Genomic DNA, 23,291 nt, shown 5'->3' with positions numbered 1-23,291 from the left:
ACTGTTATAGATTGTGTGGTACTCCGGTCACTGGCCCACTAACGTTACTGATTGGGTGGTACGCCAGTTACCAGCCCGTTACTGTGGCTGATTGTGTGGTACTCCAGTCACCGGCCCGTTACCGTTACTGATTTTTTTTTTTAATTCATTGATGGGATGTGGGCGTCGCTGGCTAGGCCTGCATTTAGTGCCCATCCCTAATTGCCCTTGAGAAGATGGTGGTGAGCCGCCTTCTTGAACCGCTGCAGTCCATATGGTGTAGGTACACCCACAATGCTGTTAGGAAGGGAGTGCCAGGATTTTGGTCCAGCGACAGTGAAGGAACGGCGATACAGGTCCAAGTCAGGATAGTGTGTGGCTTGGAGGGGAACTTGTAGGTGGTGATGTTCCCATGCGTCTGCTGCCCTTGTCCTTCTAAGTGGTAGAGGTCGCGGGTTTGGAAGGTGCTGTTGAAGGAGCTTTGGCGAGTTGCTGCAGTGCATCTTGTAGATGGTGCACACTGCAGCCACACTGCGCCGTTGGTGGAAGGAGTGAATGTTGAAGGTGGTGGATGGAGTGCCAATCAAGCGGGCTGCTTTATCCTGAATGGTGTCGAGCTTCTTGAGTTTTGTTGGAGCTGAACTCATCCAGGCAAGTGGAGAGTATTCCATCACACTCCTGACTTGTGCCTTGAAGATTGCGTGGCACTCCAGTCACTGGACAATTACCGTTACTGATTAGGTGGTAAACCAGTCACGGGCCTGTTACCGTTGCTAATTGGGTGGTATTCCAGTCACCGGCCCATTACCGTTACTGATTGGGTGGTAGACCCATCACCGGACCATTACCATTACTAATTGGGTGGTAAACCAGTCACGGGCCTTTTACCGTTACGGATTAGGTGGTATTCCGGTCACCGGCCCATTACCGTTACTGATTGGGTGGTACACCCATCACCGGACCATTACCGTTACTGATTGAGTGGTACGCCAGTCACCGGCCCATTACCATTACAGATTGGGTGGTGTGCCAGTCACTGGCCCGTTAGCATTACTGATTTGGTGGTACTCCAGTCACCGGCCCGTTACCATTACTGATTGTGTGGTACTCTAGTCACCGGACTGTTACCATTATTGATTGAGTGGTAGGCCGGTCGCCGGCCTGTTACTGTTACTGATTGTGTGGTACTCCAGTCACCGGCCTTTTACTGTTACAGATTGGGTGGTATGCTGGTCACCAGCCCGTTACCATTACTGATTAGGTGGTACTCCAGTCACCGGTCTGTTACCATTACTGATTGAGTGGTAGGCCGGTCTCCGGCCCATTACGGTTACTGGTTGGGTGGTATGCCGTTTACCGGCCCATTACCATTACTGATTGTGTAGTACTCCAGTCACCAGCCTGTTACCGTTACTGATTGTGTGGTAATCCATTCACCGGACCGTTACCGTTTCTGTTTCGGTGGTAGGCCGGTCACCAGCCCGTTACTGTTACTGATTGGGTGGTACTCCAGTCACTGGCCCATTACCATTACTGATTGGGTGGTAAACCAGTCACGGGCCTTATACCATTACTGATTGTGTGGTAATCCAGTCACCGGACCGTTACCGTTTCTGTTTGGGTGGTAGGGCGGTCACCAGCCCGTTACTGTTACTGATTGGGTGGTACTCCAGTCACTGGCCCATTACCATTACTGATTGGGTGGTAAACCAGTCACGGGCCTTATACCATTACTGATTGGGTGGTATTCCGGTCACCGGCCCGTTACCGTTAGTGATTTTGTGGTATTCCATTCACCAGCCTGTTACCATTACTGATTGGGTGATACTCCAGTCACACGCCCATTACTGTTACTGATTGGTTGGTACTCCAGTCACGGGCCCATTACCGTTATTGATTGATTGGTACTTCAGTCACCGGCCCATTACCGTTACTGATTGGGTGGTGCTCCAGTCACCGGCTCGTTGCCGTTACTGATTGGGTGATAATCCAGTCACCGGCCCATTACTGTTACTGATGGTTGATACTCCAGTCACTGGCCAGTTACCGTTACTGATTGGGTGATAATCCAGTCACCGGCCCGCTACTGTTACTGATTGGGAGGTACGCCAGTCACCGGCACTTTTCCGTTACTGATTGGGTGGTACGCAAGTCACCGACCCGTTACCATTACTGATTTGGTGGTAGGATGGTCACCGGCCCATTAACGTTACTGATTGGGTGGTACTCCAGTCACTGGCCTGTTACCAGTGCTGATTGGGTGCTACTCCAAACACCGGACCGTTACTGTTACTTTTTGGGAGTTACGCCGGGCACCGGACGTTACTGTTACTGATTGTGTGGTACTCCAGTCACCAGCCTGTTACCATTACTGATTGGGTGGTACACATTTCACCAGCCCGTTACCGTTACTGTTTGAGTGGTACTCCTGTCCCTGGCCCATTACAGTTACTGATTGGGTGGTACTCCGGTCACCGGCCCATTACTGTTACTGATTGGGTGGTACTCCGGTCACCAGCACGTTACTGTTACTGATTGGGTCGTACGCAAGTCACCGGCCTGTTACCATTACTGATTGTATGGTAAACTAGTCACGGGTCTGTTACCATTACTGATTGGGTGGTAGTCCGGTCACCAGCCCATTACTGTTACTGATTGTGTGGTACACCTGTCACCGGCCCTTTACCGTTACTGATTGTGTGGCACTCCAGTCACTGGAACATTACCGTTACTGATTGGGTGGTAAACCGGTCACGGGCCTGTTACCGTTACTGATTGGGTGGTATTCTGGTCACCGGCCCAATACCGTTACTGATTTGGTGGTATTGTGGTCACCGGCTCATTACCGTTACTGATTGGGTGGTAGACCCATCACCGGACCATTACCGTTACTGATTGGATGCTAAACCAGTCACGGGCCTGTTACCGTTACTGATTGTGTGGTATTCCGGTCACCGGCCCATTACCATTACTGATTCAGTGGTACACCCATCACTGGACCATTACCGTTACTGATTGAGTGGTACCCAGTCACCGGCCCATTACCATTACTGATTTGGTGGTACTCTAGTCACCGGACTGTTACCATTACTGATTGGGCGGTAGGCTGGTCACCGGCCCGTTACCATTACTGATTGGGTGGTACTCTGGTTACCAGCACTTTACTGTTACTGATTGGGTGGTACTCCAGTCAGCGGCCCTTTACTGTTACTGATTGGGTAGTACGCTGGTCACCGGCCCGTTACAGTTACTGATTGGGTGGTAATCCAATCACCGGACCGTTACCATTACTGATTGGGTGGTAATCCAGTCGCCGGACCGTTACCGTTACTGATTGAGTGGTAGGCCGGTCTCTGGCCCATTACGGTTACTGGTTGGGTTGTATGCCATTTACCGGCCCATTACCATTACTGATTGGGTGGTACTCCAGTGACCGGCCAGTTACCATTACTGATTGGGTGGTACGCCAGTCACCGCTCCATTTCCGTTACTGATTGGGTAGTACTCCAGTCACCGGCCCGTTACCGTTGCTGATTCGGTGGTACGCTAATCACCGGCCCGTTACCATTACTGATTTGGAGCTACTCCAGTCACCAGCCCGTTAACATTACTGATTGGGTGGTCCTCCAGTCACCGAACTGTTACCGTTACTGATTGGGTGGTAGGCAGTTCGCCGGCCTGTTACCGCTACTGATTGAGTGGCATGCCGGTCACCGGCCCATTGCTGTTACTGATTGCATGGTAATCCAGTCACCGGCCCTTTACCATTACTGATTGGGTGATAATTCAGTAACCGGCCCGTTACCATTACTGATTGAGTGGTACTCCAGTCAACAGCCCATTACTGTTACTGATTGGCTGGTACTCCAGTCACTGGCCCATTACTGTTACTGATTGGGTGGTACACCCATCAACAGACCATTACCCTTACTGATTGTGTGCTACGCCGGTCACCAGCCCTTTACTGTTACTGATTGGCTGGTATGCCGCTCACCAGCCCATTACCGTTACTGATTGAGTGGTACTCCAGTCACTGGCCCGTTACCATTACTGATTGGGTGGCACACCCGTCACCAGGCCATTACTGTTACTGATTGGGTGCTATGCCGGTCACTAGCCCGTTACTGTTACTGATTGGCTGGTACTCCAGTCACCAGCCCATTACCATTACTGATTGAGTGGTACTCCAGTCACCGGCCCGTTAGCGTTACTGTTTGGGTGGTACTCCAGTCACTGGCCCTTTACTGTTACAGACTGGGTGGTACGCTGGTCACCAGCCTGTTACTGTTACTGATTGAGTGGTACTCCAGTCACCGGTCCGTTACAGGCACTGATTGAGTGGTAATCCAGTCACCGGCCCTTTACCGTTACTGATTGGGTGATAATTTGGTAACCGGCCCATTACCATTACTGATTGGGTGGTAATCCAATCACCAGGCCGTTACCATTACTGATTGGGTCATACTCCAGCCATCGGCCCATTACTGTTACTGATTGGGTGGTACCCTGATCACCGGCCCATTACTGTTACTGATTGTGTGGGACTCCATTCACCGGCCCATTACTGTTACTGATTGGGTGGTACACCCATCACCGGACCATTAACGTTACTGATTGGGTGCTACGCCAGTCACCAGCCCATTACTGTTACTGATTGGCTGGTACGCAGGTCACCAGCCCATTACCATTACTGATTGAGTGGTAATCCAGTCACCGGCCCGTTACTGTTACTGATTGGCTGGTACTCCAGTCACCGACCCATTGTTAATACTGATTGGGTAGTACTTCAGTCATTAGCCCTTTACCTTTACTGATTGGTGATAATTTGGTCACCGGCCCGTTACTGTTACTGATTATGTGGAACTCTGGTCACCGGACGGTTACTGTTACTGATTGGGCGGTACGCCAACCACTGGACCGTTACCGTTACTGATTGGGTGCTACTCCAGCCATCGGCCCTTTACCGTTACTGATTGGGTGATAATTCGGTCACCGGCCCGTTACTGTTAATGATTGAGTGGTACTCTGGTCAACAGCCCGTTACCATTACTGATTGGGTGGTAATCCAATCACCGGCCCCTTACCATTACTGATTGGGTGGTACACCAGTCAACGGCCCTTTACCGTTAATGATTGGGTGATAATTCGGTCACCGGCCCTTACCGTTACTGATTGGGTGGTACTCTGGTCAACAGCCCGTTACCATTACTGATTGGGTGGTTATCCAATCACCAGCCCGTTACCATTACTGATTGAGTGGTACTCCAGCCACCGACCCATTACTGTTATAGATTTTGTGATACGCTGGTCACCGGCCCATTACCATTACTGATTGGGTGGTACTCCAGTCACCGGCCCGTTACTGTTGCTGATTGTGTGGTAAACCAGTCACAGGCCTGTTACCATTACTGATTGGGTGGTACTCCTGTAAGAATTCGCAATAATTTACAGTTCTGATGATCAATTTTTTTGATTAAAGAATCCCTGGGCGTAGTGCTTTTAAATTTCCAGGGATAAATATGGCTGTCACCACATGGCCGAAGACAAAGGACAATGCTTTGTTTACAAAGCAATTGAATGCTATTAGCATTTGTTTGTATATCGAGTAGATACATCTAAACTGCAGAAGAGACTTTTGTATCTTGAATGGGAAACGTTTAACATTTGAATGGGTTTTAAATCACCCAGCACTGGACAATAGGGCTGTTGCATTCTCTTTGTTTCAGCCCAGGGAGCTCCGGAAGACACATTAACCCAGTCTAACCACTTTGAGTTAGCCAATCACAGCTTTCTCTTGTGTATTGGACCCTTTTGGGTGGGGAATTTTGCACACAGCCCTTGCAAGGCAGAATGGCAGGGGCCGCACCAGGTATAAAGATAGTGGCTGAGAAGCTATCTCTCTCTCTTGCTTTGCTGGATCACAGGTGAGCTGAGTTTCTGACTCCTCAACAAGGCAACCTAGCAGGGGTTAAGGGGTGGTGATTTAAGAGAATTGCTAAGATTGTTTAAATAACATTGTAGCCATTGTATCCCTCGTTTTCACTGTCTGCAACCCCCCTGTTAAGCAATTTTACTGTAATTACTGTGTTCGTGTGGGATAGTTTGATATTTTGATTATAGTTCTTTTAGTTAATAAAACTTGATTTTTATTCCCTCATCCAAACTACATGTCTGTTTTAATATCAATAATTATAAGCCCTGCAGTCAGAACTGGAAGGTGGGGTAGCGATTCGAAACCGTTGTTTTAAAATTGGTTTTATTGGAACTTTAAACCAGTTTAAAGAAGCCCCAGCCCTACACTCCGGTCACCGGCCCATTACCATTAATGATGGAGTGGTACACCCATCACCGGATCATTACCGTTACTTATTGGGTGCTGCGCCGGTCACCAGCCCGTTACTGTTACTGATTGGCTGGTACGCTGGTCACCAGCCCAATACCGTTACTAATTGAGTGATAATTCAGTCACCAGCCCATTACTTTTACTGATTAAGTGGTACACCAGTCACTGGCCCTTTACCATTACTGATTTTGTGGTACACCCATCACCGGACCATTAATGTTACTGATTGTGTGCTACGCCGGTCGCCAGCCCGTTACTGATACTGATTGGCTGGTAAGGCGGTCACCAGCCCATTACCATTACTGATTGAGAGGTACTCCAGTCACCGGCCCGTTACTGTTACTGATTGGCTGGTACTCCAGTCACAGGCCCTTTACCGTTACTGATTGGGTGATAATTTGGTCACCGGCCCTTTACTGTTACTGATTGGGTGGTACGCTGGTCACCGGACCGTTACCGTTACTGATTGGGTGTTAGGCTGGTCACCAGCCCGTTACTGTTACTGATTGGGTGGTACTCCAGTCACCAGCCTGTTACCGTTACTGATTGGGTGGTAATCCAATCACCGGACAGGTACCGTTCCTGATTGTGTGGTACTCCAGTCACCAGACCGTTACTGTTACTGTTTGTGAGTTACTCCAGTCACCGGCCCATTACTATTACTGATTGGGTGGTACTCCAGTCACCGGACCGTTACCATTACTGATTGGGTGGTAGGCCGGTCACCGGCCCGTTACTGTTACTGATTGGGTGGTACTCCAGTTACCGGCCTGTTACCATTATTGATTGGGTGGAGTCCAATCACCAGACAGCTACCATTACTAATTGGGTGGTACTCCAATCACCGGCCCGTTACCATTACTGATTGTGTGGTAATCCAATCACCGGACTGTTACTGTTACTGATTGTGTGGTACTCCAGTCACCGGCCCATTACTGTTACTGATTGGGTGGTACTCCAGTCACCTGCCATTTATCATTACTGATTGGGTGGTAGGCCGGTCACCGGACTATTACTGTTACTGATTGGGTGCTACGCCGGTCACCGGCCCATTACTGTTGCTGATTGGGTGGTAAACCAGTCACCGGCCCGTTACTGTTACTGATTGGGTGGTACTCCGGTCACCGGCCCGTTACCATTACTGATTAGGTGGTAATCCAATCACCGGCCTGTCACCATTACTGATTGGTTGGTACTCCAGTCACCGGCCCGTTACCTTTACTGATTGGGTGGTTCTCCAGCCACCGGCCTGTTACCTTTATTGATTGGGTGGAGTCCAATCACCAGGCAGTTACCGTTACTAATTGGGTGGTACTCCAGTCACCGGCCCATTACTGTTACTGATTGGGTGGTACTCCAGTCACCTGCCATTTATCATTACTGATTGGGTGGTAGGCCGGTCACCGGCCTATTACTGTTACTGATTGGGTAATATGCCGCTCACCGGCCTGTTACTGTTACTGATTGGCTGGTACTCCAGTCACCGGCCTGTTACTGTTACTGATTGGCTGGTACTCCAGTCACCGGCCCATTACCATTACTGATTAGGTGGTAATCCAATCACCGGCCTGCTACCATTACTGATTGGTTGGTACTCCAGTCACCGGCCCATTACCTTTACTGATTGGGTGGTTCTCCAGCCACCAGCCTGTTACCATTACTGATTGGGTGGTACTCCAGTCACCGGACCATTACGGTTACTGATTGGGTGTTAGGCCGGTCACCAGCCCGTTACTGTTACTGATTGGGTGGTACTCCAGTCACCGGCCTGTTACCATTACTGATTGGGTGGTAATCCAATCACCGGACCATTACTGTTACTGTTTGTGTGTTACTTCAGTCACCGGCCCGTTACTATTGCTGATTGGGTGGTACTCCAGTCACCGGACCGTTACCATTACTGATTGGGTGGTACTCCAGTCACCGGACCGTTACCATTACTGATTGGGTGGTACTCCAGTCACCGGCCTGTTACCATTATTGATTGGGTGGAGCCCAATCACCAGACAGTTACTGTTACTAATTGAGTGGTAATCCAATCACCGGCCCGTTACTGTTACTGATTGGGTGGTACTCCGGTCACCAGCCCATTACCATTACTGATTAGGTGGTAATCCAATCACCGGCCTTTTACCATTACTGATTTGTTGGTACTCCAGTCACCGGCCTGTTACATTTACTGATTGGGTGGAGTCCAATCGCCAGACAGTTACTGTTACTAATTGGGTTGTACTCCAGTCACCGGCCCGTTACCATTACTGATTGAGTGGTAATCCAATCACCGGACTGTTACTGTTACTGATTGTGTGGTACTCCAGTCACCAGCCCATTACTGTTACTGATTGTGTGGTACTCCAGTCACCAGCCCATTACTGATACTGATTGGGTGGTACTCCAGTCACCTGCCATTTATCATTACTGATTGGGTGGTAGGCCGGTCACCGGACTATTACTGTTACTGATTGGGTAATATGCTGGTCACCGGCCTGTTACTGTTACTTATTGGCTGGTACTCCAGTCACCGTCCTTTTACTGTTACTGATTGGCTGGTACTCCAGTCACCGGCCCATTACCATTACTGATTAGGTGGTAATCCAATCACCGGCCTGTTACCATTACTGATTGTTTGGTACTCCAGTCACCGGCCCGTTACCTTTACTGATTGGGTGGTTCTCCAGCCACCGGCCTATTACCATTACTGATTGGGTGGTACTCCAGTCACCGGACCATTACGGTTACTGATTGGGTGTTAGGCCGGTCACCAGCCCGTTACTGTTACTGATTGGGTGGTACTCCAGTCACCGGCCTGTTACCATTACTGATTGGGTGGTAATCCAATCACCGGACCATTACCATTACTGATTGGGTGGTAGGCCAGTCACTGGCCCGTTACTGTTACTGATTGGGTGGTAAACCAGTCACCGGCCTGTTACCATTATTGTTTGGGTGGAGTCCAATCACCAGACATTTACCGTTACTAATTGGGTGGTACTCCAGTCACCAGCCCGTTACCATTACTGATTGAGTGGTAATCCAATCACCGGACCGTTACCGTTATTGATTGTGTGGTACGCCGGTTACCGGCCCTTTACCATTACTGATTGAGTGGTAATCCAATCACCGGACCGTTACCATTACTGATTGTGTGGTACACCGGTTACTGGCCCGTTACTGTTACTGATTGAGTGGTACGCTGGTCACCAGCCTGTTACCATTACTGATTGGGTGGTACTCCATTCACCGGACCATTACTGTTACTGATTGGGTGGTACACCCATTACCGGCCCGTTACTGTTACTGATTTTGTGTTACTCCAGTCACCGGCCCGTTACCATTACTGATTGGGTGGTACTCCAATCACCGGACCATTACCATTACTGATTGGGTGGTAGGCCGGTCACCAGCCTGTTACTGTTACTGATTGTGTTCTACTCCAGTCACCGTCCCATTATCGTTACTGATTGTGTGGTACTCTGGTCACCAGCCCCTTACCATTACTGATTGTGTGATCATTCAGTCACCGGCCCATTACCGTTACTGATTGGGTGGTACTCCAGTCACTGGCCCATTTCCATTACTGATTGGGTGATATTCTGGTCACCGGCCCGTTACTGTTACTGATTGGGTGGTACTCCAGTCACTGGCCCATTTCCATTACTGATTGGGTGATATTCTGGTCACCAGCCCGTTACTGTTACTGATTGTGTGATAATCTGGTCACCGGCCCATTACCATTACTGATTGGGTGGTACACTGGTCACCAGACCGTTACCCTTACTGATTGCGTGGTACTCCAGTCACCGAAACCATTACCATTACTGATTGGGTGGTAGGGGCATCACCGGACCATTACCATTATTGATTGGGTGATAATCCAGTCACCGACCCATTACCGTTACTGATTCAGTTGTAAGCCAGTCACCGGCCCATTACCATTACTGATTGGGTGGTACTCCAGTCACCGACCCATTACTGTTACTGATTGGGTGGTATGCCAGTCACCAGCCCATTACCGTTACTGATTGGTTGGTACGCTGGTCACCAGCCCATTACTGTTACTGATTGGGTGGTAGGGGCATCACCGGACCATTACCATTATTGATTGGGTGATAATCCAGTCACCAGCCCGTTACCATTACTGATTCGGTGGTACGCCAGTCACCGGCCCATTACCATTACTGATTGGGTGGTAATGCAATCACGGGCCCGTTACCGTTACTGATTGGGTGGTACTCCAGTCACCGGACCGTTACCATTACTGATTGGGTGGTATGCCGGTTACCAGCCCGTTACTGTTACTGATTGTGTGGTACTCCAGTCACCGGGCCGTTTGTGTTACTGATTGGGTGCTACTCCAGTCACCGGACCGTTACCGTTACAGATTGTGTGGTACGCCGGACACCGGCCTGTTACTGTTACTGATTGTGTGGTACTCTAGTCACTGGCCCATTACAGTTACTGATTTGGTGGTACTCCAGTCACCGGCCCATTACCGTTACTGATTGGTTGGTATTCCGGTCACCAGCCCGTTACAGTTACTGATTGTGTGGTACGCAAGTCACCGGCCCGTTACCATTACTGATTGTATGGTAAACCAGTCACGGGCCTGTTACCATTACTGATTTGGTGGTACTCCAGTCACCGGCCCGTCACCATTACTGATTGTGTGGTACTCTAGTCACCGGACTGTTACCATTATTGATTGAGTGGTAGGCCGGTCGCCGGCCTGTTACTGTTACTGATTGTGTGGTACTCCAGTCACCGGCCTTTTACTGTTACAGATTGGGTGATATGCTGGTCACCAGCCCGTTACCATTACTGATTAGGTGGTTCTTCAGTCACCGGTCTGTTACCATTACTGATTGAGTGGTAGGCCGGTCTCCGGCCCATTACGGTTACTGGTTGGGTGGTATGCCGTTTACCGGCCCATTACCATTACTGATTGTGTAGTACTCCAGTCACCAGCCTGTTACCGTTACTGATTGTGTGGTAATCCAGTCACCGGACCGTTACCGTTTCTGTTTCGGTGGTAGGCCGGTCACCAGCCCGTTACTGTTACTGATTGGGTGGTACTCCAGTCACTGGCCCATTACCATTACTGATTGGGTGGTAAACCAGTCACGGGCCTTTTACCATTACTAATTGTGTGGTAATCCAGTCACCGGACTGTTACCGTTTCTGTTTGGGTGGTAGGGCGGTCACCAGCCCGTTACTGTTACTGATTGGGTGGTACTCCTGTCACTGGCCCATTACCATTACTGATTGGGTGGTAAACCAGTCACGGGCCTTATACCATTACTGATTGGGTGGTATTCCGGTCACCGGCCCGTTACCGTTAGTGATTTTGTGGTATTCCATTCACCAGCCTGTTACCATTACTGATTGGGTGATACTCCAGTCACACGCCCATTACTGTTACTGATTGGTTGGTACTCCAGTCACGGGCCCATTACCATTATTGATTGATTGGTACTTCAGTCACCGGCCCATTACCGTTAATGATTGGGTGGTGCTCCAGTCACCGGCTCGTTGCCGTTACTAATTGGGTGATAATCCAGTCACCGGCCCATTACTGTTACTGATGGTTGATACTCGAGTCACTGGCCAGTTACCGTTACTGATTGGGTGATAATCCAGTCACCGGCCTGCTACTGTTACTGATTGGGAGGTACGCCAGTCACCGGCACTTTTCCGTTGTTGATTGGGTGGTACGCAAGTCACCGACCCGTTACCATTACTGATTTGGTGGTAGGATGGTCACCGGCCCATTAACGTTACTGATTGGGTGGTACTCCAGTCACTGGCCTGTTACCAGTACTGATTGGGTGCTACTCCAGACACCGGACTGTTACTGTTACTTTTTGGGAGTTACGCCGGTCACCGGACGTTACTGTTACTGATTGTGTGGTACTCTAGTCACCAGCCTGTTACCATTACTGATTGGGTGGTACACATTTCACCAGCCCGTTACCGTTACTGTTTGAGTGGTACTCCGGTCACCGGCCCATTACAGTTACTGATTGGGTGGTACTCCGGTCACCGGCCCATTACTGTTACTGATTGGGTGGTACTCCGGTCACCGGCCCATTACTGTTACATATTGGGTGGTACGCTGGTCACCAGCACGTTACTGTTACTGATTGGGTCGTACGCAAGTCACCGGCCTGTTACCATTACTGATGGTATGGTAAACTAGTCACGGGTCTGTTACCATTACTGATTGGGTGGTAGTCCGGTCACCAGCCCATTACTGTTACTGATTGTGTGGTACACCTGTCACCGGCCCTTTACCGTTACTGATTGTGTGGCACTCCAGTCACTGGAACATTACCGTTACTGATTGGGTGGTAAACCGGTCACGGGCCTGTTACCGTTACTGATTGGGTGGTATTCTGGTCACTGGCCCATTACCGTTACTGATTTGGTGGTATTGTGGTCACCGGCTCATTACCGTTACTGATTGGGTGGTAGACCCATCACCGGACCATTACCATTACTGATTGGATGCTAAACCAGTCACGGGCCTGTTACCGTTACTGATTGTGTGGTATTCCGGTCACCGGCCCATTACCATTACTGATTCAGTGGTACACCCATCACTGGACCATTACCGTTACTGATTGAGTGGTACCCAGTCACCGGCCCGTTACCATTACTGATTTGGTGGTACTCTAGTCACCGGACTGTTACCATTACTGATTGGGCGGTAGGCCGGTCACCGGCCCGTTACCATTACTGATTGGGTGGTACTCTGGTTACCAGCACTTTACTGTTACTGATTGGGTGGAACTCCAGTCAGCGGCCCTTTACTGTTACTGATTGGGTAGTACGCTGGTCACCGGCCCGTTACAGTTACTGATTGGGTGGTAATCCAATCACCGGACCGTTACCATTACTGATTGGGTGGTAATCCAGTCGCCGGACCGTTACCGTTACTGATTGAGTGGTAGGCCGGTCTCTGGCCCATTACGGTTACTGGTTGGGTTGTATGCCATTTACCGGCCCATTACCATTACTGATTGGGTGGTACTCCAGTGACTGGCCAGTTACCATTACTGATTGGGTGGTACGCCAGTCACCGCCCCATTTCCGTTACTGATTGGGTAGTACTCCAGTCACCGGCCCATTACCGTTGCTGATTCGGTGGTACGCCAATCACCGGCCCATTACCATTACTGATTTGGAGCTACTCCAGTCACCGGCCCGTTAACATTACTGATTGGGTGGTCCTCCAGTAACCGAACTGCTACCGTTACTGATTGGGTGGTAGGCAGTTCGCCGGCCTGTTACCGCTACTGATTGAGTGGTATGCCGGTCACCGGCCCATTGCTGTTACTGATTGCATGGTAATCCAGTCACCGGCCCTTTACCATTACTGATTGGGTGATAATTCGGTAACCGGCCCGTTACCATTACTGATTGAGTGGTACTCCAGTCAACAGCCCGTTACTGTTACTGATTGGCTGGTACTCCAGTCACTGGCCCATTACTGTTACTGATTGGGTGGTACACCCATCAACAGACCATTACCCTTACTGATTGTGTGCTACGCCGGTCACCAGCCCTTTACTGTTACTGATTGGCTGGTATGCCGCTCACCAGCCCATTACCGTTACTGATTGAGTGGTACTCCAGTCACTGGCCCGTTACCATTACTGATTGGGTGGTACCCCCGTCACCAGACCATTACTGTTACTGATTGGGTGCTATGCCGGTCACTAGCCCGTTACTGTTACTGATTGGCTGGTACTCCAGTCACCAGCCCATTACCATTACTGATTGAGTGGTACTCCAGTCACCGGCCTGTTAGCGTTACTATTTGGGTGGTACTCCAGTCACTGGCCCTTTACAGTTACAGACTGGGTGGTACGCTGGTCACCAGCCTGTTACTGTTACTGATTGAGTGGTACTCCAGTCACCAGTCCGTTACAGGTACTGATTGAGTGGTAATCCAGTCACCGACCCTTTACCATTACTGATTGGGTGATAAATTGTTAACCGGCCCGTTACCATTACTGATTGGGTGGTAATCCAATCACCGGGCCATTACCATTACTGATTGGGTCATACTCCAGCCACCAGCCCATTACTGTTACTGATTGGGTGGTACCCTGATCACCGGCCCATTACTGTTACTGATTGTGTGGGACTCCAGTCACCGGCCCATTACTGTTACTGATTGGGTGGTACACCCATCACCGGACCATTAACGTTACTGATTGGGTGCTACGCCAGTCACCAGCCCATTACTGTTACTGATTGGCTGGTATGCAGGTCACCAGCCCATTACCGTTATTGATTGAGTGGTAATCCAGTCACCGGCCCGTTACTGTTACTGATTGGCTGGTACTCCAGTCACCGACCCATTGTTAATACTGATTGGGTGGTACTTCAGTCATTAGCCCTTTACCTTCACTGATTGGTGATAATTCGGTCACCGGCCCGTTACTGTTACTGATTATGTGGAACTCTGGTCACCGGATGGTTACTGTTACTGATTGGGCGGTACGCCAGCCACTGGACCGTTACCGTTACTGATTGGGTGCTACTCCAGTCATCGGCCCTTTACCGTTACTGATTGGGTGATAATTCGGTCACCGGCCCGTTACCATTACTGATTTGGTGGAAATCCAATCACCGGCCCCTTACCATTACTGATTGGGTGGTACACCAGTCAACGGCCCTTTACCGTTAATGATTGGGTGATAATTCGGTCACCGGCCCTTACTGTTACTGATTGGGTGGTACTCTGGTCAACAGCCCGTTACCATTACTGATTGGGTGGTTATCCAATCACCAGCCCGTTACCATTACTGATTGAGTGGTACTCCAGCCACCGACCCGTTACTGTTATAGATTTTGTGATACGCTGGTCACCGGCCCATTACCATTACTGATTGGGTGGTACTCCAGTTACCGGCCCGTTACTGTTGCTGATTGTGTGGTAAACCAGTCACAGGCCTGTTTCCATTACTGATTGGGTGGTACTCCTGTAAGAATTCGCAATAATTTACAGTTCTGAAGATCAATTTTTTTCATTAAAGAATCCCTGGGCGTAGTTCTTTTAAATTTCCAGGGATAAATATGGCTGTCACCACATGGCCGAAGACAAAGGACAATGCTTTGTTTACAAAGCAATTGAATGCTATTAGCATTTGTTTGTATATCGAGTGGATACATCTAAACTGCAGAAGAGACTTTTGTATCTTGAATGGGAAACGTTTAACATTTGAATGGGTTTTAAATCACCCAGCACTGGACAATAGGGCTGTTGCATTCTCTTTGTTTCAGCCCAGGGAGCTCCGGAAGACACATTAACCCAGTCTAACCACTTTGAGTTAGCCAATCACAGCTTTCTCTTGTGTATTGGACCCTTTTGGGTGGGGAATTTTGTACACAGCCCTTGCAAGGCAGAATGGCAGGGGCCGCACCAGGTATAAAGATAGCGGCTGAGAAGCTATCTCTCTCTCTTACTTCGCTGGATCACAGGTGAGTGGAGTTTCTGACTCCTCAACAAGGCAACCTAGCAGGGGTTAAGGGGTGGTGATTTAAGAGAATTGCTAAGATTGTTTAAATAACATTGTAGCCATTGTATCCCTCGTTTCCACCATCTGCAACCCCCCTGTTAAGCAATTTTACTGTAATTACTGTGTTCGTGTGGGATATTTTGATATTTTGATTATAGTTCTTTTAGTTAATAAAACTTGATTTTTTTTCTCTCATCCAAACTACGTTTCTGTTTTAATATCAATAATTATAAGCCCTGCAGTCAGAACTGGAAGGTGGGGTAGCGATTCGAAACCGCTGTTTTAAAATTGGTTTTATTGGAACTTTAAACCAGTTTAAAGAAGCCCCAGCCCTACACTCCGGTCACCGGCCCATTACCATTAATGATGGAGTGGTACACCCGTCACCGGATCATTACCGTTACTTATTGTGTGCTGCGTCGGTCACCAGCCCGTTACTGTTACTGATTGGCTGGTACGCTGGTCACCAGCCCAATACCGTTACTGATTGAGTGATAATTCAGTCAAAAGCCCATTACTGTTACTGATTAAGTGGTACTCCAGTCACTGGCCCTTTACCATTACTGATTTTGTGGTACACCCATCACCGGACCATTAATGTTACTGATTGTGTGCTACGCTGGTCGCCAGCCCGTTACTGATACTGATTGGCTGGTAAGGCGGTCACCAGCCCATTACCGTTACTGATTGAGAGGTACTCCAGTCACCGGCCCGTTACTGTTACTGATTGGCTGGTACTCCAGTCACAGGCCCTTTACCGTTACTGATTGGGTGATAATTTGGTCACCGGCCCTTTACTGTTACTGATTGGGTGGTACGCTGGTCACCGGACCGTTACCGTTACTGATTGGGTGTTAGGCTGGTCACCAGCCCGTTACTGTTACTGATTGGGTGGTACTCCAGTCACCAGCCTGTTACCGTTACTGATTGGGTGGTAATCCAATCACCGGACAGGTACCGTTCCTGATTGTGTGGTACTCCAGTCACCAGACCGTTACTGTTACTGTTTGTGAGTTACTCCAGTCACCGGCCCATTACTATTACTGATTGGGTGGTACTCCAGTCACCGGACCGTTACCATTACTGATTGGGTGGTAGGCCGGTCACCGGCCCGTTACTGTTACTGATTGGGTGGTACTCCAGTCACCGGCCTGTTACCATTATTGATTGGGTGGAGTCCAATCACCAGACAGCTACCATTACTAATTGGGTGGTACTCCAATCACCGGCCCGTTACCATTACTGATTGTGTGGTAATCCAATCACCGGACTGTTACTGTTACGGATTGTGTGGTACTCCAGTCACCGGCCCATTACTGTTACTGATTGGGTGGTACTCCAGTCACCTGCCATTTATCATTACTGATTGGGTGGTAGGCCGGTCACCGGACTATTACTGTTACTGATTGGGTGCTACGCCGGTCACCGGCCCATTACTGTTGCTGATTGGGTGGTAAACCAGTCACCGGCCCGTTACTGTTACTGATTGGGTGGTACTCCGGTCACCGGCCCGTTACCATTACTGATTAGGTGGTAATCCAATCACCGGCCTGTCACCATTACTGATTGGTTGGTACTCCAGTCACCGGCCCGTTACCTTTACTGATTGGGTGGTTCTCCAGCCACCGGCCTGTTACCTTTATTGATTGGGTGGAGTCCAATCACCAGGCAGTTACCGTTACTAATTGGGTGGTACTCCAGTCACCGGCCCATTACTGTTACATAGAAACATAGAGATAGGAACAGGAGTAGGCCATTCGGCCCTTCGAGCCTGCTCCGCCATTCAATGAGATCATGGCTGATCTTCGTCTGAGATCATAGCTGATCTTACCAGTTCAGTACCCCGTCCCCGCCTTTTCTCCGTAACCCTTAATCCCCTTAGCCTTCAGAAATATATCCAATTCTCTCTTGAAAATATTTATTGAATTAGCCTTCGCAGCCCTCTGTGGCAGGGAATTCCACAGGCTCACCTCTCTTTGAGTGAAGAAATTCTTCCTCATCTCTGTTTTAAATGATTTGCCCGCTATTTTTAGACTGTGGCCCCTGGTTCTGTGCTCCCCGGCCATTGGAAACATTCTCTCTGAATTCAGCCTGTCCAGGCCTGCCATAATTTTATATGTTTCGATGAGATCCCCTCTCAATCTTCTAAACTCCAGTGAGTACAAGCCCAAACTATTTAATCTCTCTTCGTAGGTCATTCCCGCCATTCCAGGTATCAGCCTGGTGAATCGCCGTTGCACTCTTTCCATGGCAAGAACATCCTTCCGCAGATGGGGCGACCAAAACTGTACACAATACTCCAGATGCGGTCTCACCAGCACCTTGTACAGCTGTAGTAAGGTATCCCTATTCCTATACTCGAACCCCCTTGATATGAAGGCCAACATACCATTTGCCTTCTTAATCGCCTGTTGCACCTGCATGCTCTCCTTCAGTGACTGGTGCACAAGAACACCCAGGTCCCTCTGCACTTCCCCATCTCCCAATCTATTGCCGTTTAGATAATAATCTACCCTCCTGTTTTTACCCCCAAAGTGGATAACCTCGCATTTATCCACATTATAGTGCATCTGCCACGTATCCGCCCATTCCCCCAACCTGTCCAAATCGCACTGTAGCCTCCTGACATCCTCATCAGAGCCCACCCCTCCTCCTAGTTTAGTGTCGTCAGCGAATTTGGAAATATTGCATCCAATTCCCTGATCCAGATCATTTATATATATTGTGAACAGCTGGGGTCCCAGGACAGATCCTTGCGGCACCCCGCTGGTCACTGCCTGCCACTCCGAAAACGAGCCGTTTATTCCAACTCTCTGTTTTCTATCCGCCAGCCAGTTCTCTATCCACGTTAATACTTTGCCCCCAATCCCATGAGCCTTAATTTTGCATGATAATCTTTTGTGTGGAACCTTATCGAAGGCTTTCTGGAAGTCAAGGTACACCACATCCACTGGCTCTCCCCCATCTATTTTACCAGTTACTTCCTCAAAAAATTCCAGCAGATTAGTCAAACACGATTTACCCTTTGTAAATCCATGTTGACTCTGTCCGATCCTTTCCCCATTTGTCAAGTGCTCCGCTATTTTATCCTTAATAATGGACTCTAGCATTCTGCCCACAACCGATGTAAGGCTTACTGGTCTATAATTCCCTGCCTTCTCTCTACCCCCCTTTTTAAATATTGGGGTAACATTAGCTACCCTCCAATCCACGGGTACTGTTCCCGAGTCAATGGAGTTCCGGAAGATGATCCTTAGAGCATCTGCTATCTCCAGGGCCACCTCCTTAAGTACCCTAGGATGTAGTTTATCAGGCCCCGGGGATTTGTCGGCCTTCAGTCCCCTCAACTTACCCAGCACCATATCCCTAGAGATACTAATTTCTGTCAGCTCCTCCCTCTCATTAGTCCCTATGTTTGCCGATATTCCTGGGAGGTTATTTGTGTCCTCCTTTGTGAATACAGAACCAAAGTATGAGTTTAATTGGTCTGCCATTTCCTTATTCTCCATTATATATTCTCCCGAATCGGACTGCAAGGGACCAACTTGGGATTTTACCAGTCTTTTCCTCCTGATATACCGATAAAAGCTTTTGCAGTCTGTCTTTATGTTTGCTGCAAGTTTACTTTCGTATTCTATTTTCCCCTTCCTGATTAATCCCTTTGTCCTCTTTTGCTGTATCTTGTACTGCCCCCAATCTTCCGGTCTGGTGCTTTTTTTTGCCAGTTGATATGCCCTTTTTTTTGATTTTATGCTGTCCCTAATTTCCCTCGTTATCCACGGTTGAGTCACCTTTTTAGGTTTATTTTTGTGCCAAACCGGTATAAACATGTTCTGGAATTCTTCCATTCTATCTTTGAATGCTTGCCATTGTCTATCCACTGTCAATCCCCCCAGAAACACCACCCAATCAATCTTACCCAATTCCCGTCTCATACCCTCGTAATTCCCTTTATTTAAGTTCTGGACCTTAGTCTCTGATTCAATTTCCTCACTCTCCATCTCGACTGAGAGCTCGATCATATTATGATCGCTCTGACCCAAGGGGCCTCGTACAAGAAGATTGCTGATAAGTCCCTTCTCATTGCACAATACCCAGTCTAAAATGGCCTGATCTCGAGTCGGCTCCTCGACATATTGGTCCAGATAACCGTCCCGAAAACATTCCAGGAATTCCTCCTCCTCAGAATTTTTACTAGTTTGGGTAGTCCAATCAATATGTAAATTAAAGTCACCCATGATGACAGCTGTGCTCTTATCGCACGCTTCTCTAATTTCCCTTTTTATGCCTTCCCTCACCTCCATATTACTATTTGGAGGCCTATATATCACACCCACTAACGTTTTCCTCCCCTTGCTATTTCTCATTTCTACCCATACAGATTCCGTTTCATCCGAGTTAATATCCTTCCTTTCCATTGCATTAATCCCCTCCTTTACCAGCAATGCTACCCCACCTCCCCTACCTTTTTGCCGATCCTTCCTAAATATTGTATATCCCTGGATGTTAAGTTCCCAGCCTTGCCCACCCTGCAGCCACGTTTCTGTAATCCCAATCAAATCATACTTGTTTACCTCTATTTCCACAACTAATTCATCCACCTTGTTCCTAATGCTTCTAGCATTAAGATACAAAGCCTTCAGGCTTGCTTTTTTCACACTCTCATTATGAATTAGTTTGGCCCTTTGTGTTTCTCTCCTTTGCTTATTGCTTCTCACCTTTCTACCATCTATTTCTGACTTCATATGACTTCCCTCTTTTCCACTACCTAGGTTCCCATCCCCCTGCCAAATTAGTTTAAATCCTCCCGAACCGCCCTAGAAAATATTACCCCGAGGACATCGGCTCCCTCACAGTTCAGGTGTAGACCGTCCCCTTGGTACAGGTCACTCCTCCCCAAGAACTGGTTCCAATGCCTCACGAATTTAAATCCCTCTCCCTTGCACCACTGCTCAAGCCACGTATTTAGCTTATCTATCTTACTCTCTCTAAACTTATTAGCTCGTGGCACTGGTAGCAATCCAGAGATTACTACCTTTGAGGTCCTACTTTTCAATTTAGCTCCTAACTCCCTAAATTCAGCTTGTAGGACCTCCTCCCTTTTTTACCTACATCGTTGGTACCTACATGTACCACGACAACTGGCTGATCCCCCTCCCCCTTCAGAATGCTCTGCACCCGCTCCGAGACATCCTTGACCCTTGCACCAGGGAGGCAACATACCATCTTGGAGTCTCGGTCTCGGCCACAGAAACTCCTGTCTATCCCCCTTACAATTGAATCCCCTATCACTATAGCCCTATCCCTCTTTTTCCCGCCCTTCTGTGCAGCAGAGCCAGTCATGGTGCCCTGAACCTGGCTGCTGGTGCCTTCCCCTGATAAGTCATCTCCCCCAACAGTACCCAAAACGGTAAACCTGTTTTGGAGGGAGATGACCGCAGGTGACTCCTGCACTACCTTCCTGCCTTTACCCTGCCTTTTGGTCACCCATTTACTGTCTGAGCTAGCCTTTACCTGCGGTGTGACCAACTCACTGAATGTGCTATCCACAAGATCCTCAGCATCGCGTATGCTCCAGAGTGAGTCCATTCGCAGCTCCAGCGCCGCCATGCGGTCCGCTAGGAGCTGCAGCTGGACACACTTCCTGCACACATAGTTGTCAGGAACAGTGTCCCTGATTTCCCACATGGCACAGGAGGAGCATGATTGGGTGGTACTCCAGTCACCTGCCATTTATCATTACTGATTGGGTGGTAGGCCGGTCACCAGCCTATTACTGTTACTGATTGGGTAATATGCCGCTCACCGGCCTGTTACTGTTACTGATTGGCTGGTACTCCAGTCACCGGCCTGTTACTGTTACTGATTGGCTGGTACTCCAGTCACCGGCCCATTACCATTACTGATTAGGTGGTAATCCAATCACCGGCCTGCTACCATTACTGATTGGTTGGTACTCCAGTCACCGGCCCATTACCTTTACTGATTGGGTGGTTCTCCAGCCACCGGCCTGTTACCATTACTGATTGGGTGGTACTCCAGTCACCGGACCATTACGGTTACTGATTGGGTGTTAGGCCGGTCACCAGCCCGTTACTGTTACTGATTGGGTGGTACTCCAGTCACCGGCCTGTTACCATTACTGATTGGGTGGTAATCCAATCACCGGACCGTTACTGTTACTGTTTGTGTGTTACTTCAGTCACCGGCCCGTTACTATTGCTGATTGGGTGGTACTCCAGTCACCGGACCGTTACCATTACTGATTGGGTGGTACTCCAGTCACCGGACCGTTACCATTACTGATTGGGTGGTACTCCAGTCACCGGCCTGTTACCATTATTGATTGGGTGGAGTCCAATCACCACACAGTTACCGTTACTAATTGAGTGGTAATCCAATCACCGGCCCGTTACTGTTACTGATTGGGTGGTACTCCGGTCACCAGCCCATTACCATTACTGATTAGGTGGTAATCCAATCACCGGCCTATTACCATTACTGATTGGTTGGTACTCCAGTCACCGGCCTGTTACATTTACTGATTGGGTGGAGTCCAATCGCCAGACAGTTACTGTTACTAATTGGGTTGTACTCCAGTCACCGGCCCATTACTGATACTGATTGGGTGGTACTCCAGTCACCTGCCCATTACTGATACTAATTGGGTGGTACTCCAGTCACCGGCCCGTTACCATTACTGATTGAGTGGTAATCCAATCACCGGACTGTTACTGTTACTGATTGTGTGGTACTCCAGTCACCAGCCCATTACTGATACTGATTGGGTGGTACTTCAGTCACCTGCCATTTATCATTACTGATTGGGTGGTAGGCCGGTCACCGGACTATTACTGTTACTGATTGGGTAATATGCTGGTCACCGGCCTGTTACTGTTACTTATTGGCTGGTACTCCAGTCACCGGCCTGTTACTGTTACTGATTGGCTGGTACTCCAGTCACCGGCCCATTACCATTACTGATTAGGTGGTAATCCAATCACCGGCCTGTTACCATTACTGATTGGTTGGTACTCCAGTCACCGGCCCGTTACCTTTACTGATTGGGTGGTTCTCCAGCCACCGGCCTGTTACCATTACTGATTGGGTGGTACTCCAGTCACCGGACCATTACGGTTACTGATTGGGTGTTAGGCCGGTCACCAGCCCGTTACTGTTACTGATTGGGTGGTACTCCAGTCACCGGACCATTAACATTACTGATTGAGTGGTAGGCCATTCACCGGACTATTACTGTTACTGATTGGGTGCTACGCCAGTCACCGGCCCATTACTGTTGCTGATTGGGTGGTAAACCAGTCACCGGCCCATTACCATTACTGATTGGGTTGTACACCCGTCACCTGACCATTACTGTTACTGATTGGGTACTACGCCGGCCACCGTCCATTACTGTTACTGATTGGGTGGTATGCCAGTCA

Source organism: Somniosus microcephalus, chromosome 6 (assembly GCF_052327205.1).
Source record: "Somniosus microcephalus isolate GS21.2 chromosome 6, FLI_Smic_1.0, whole genome shotgun sequence".
NCBI classification, from domain to species: domain Eukaryota; kingdom Metazoa; phylum Chordata; class Chondrichthyes; order Squaliformes; family Somniosidae; genus Somniosus; species Somniosus microcephalus.
This window is presented reverse-complemented; position numbering follows the sequence as displayed.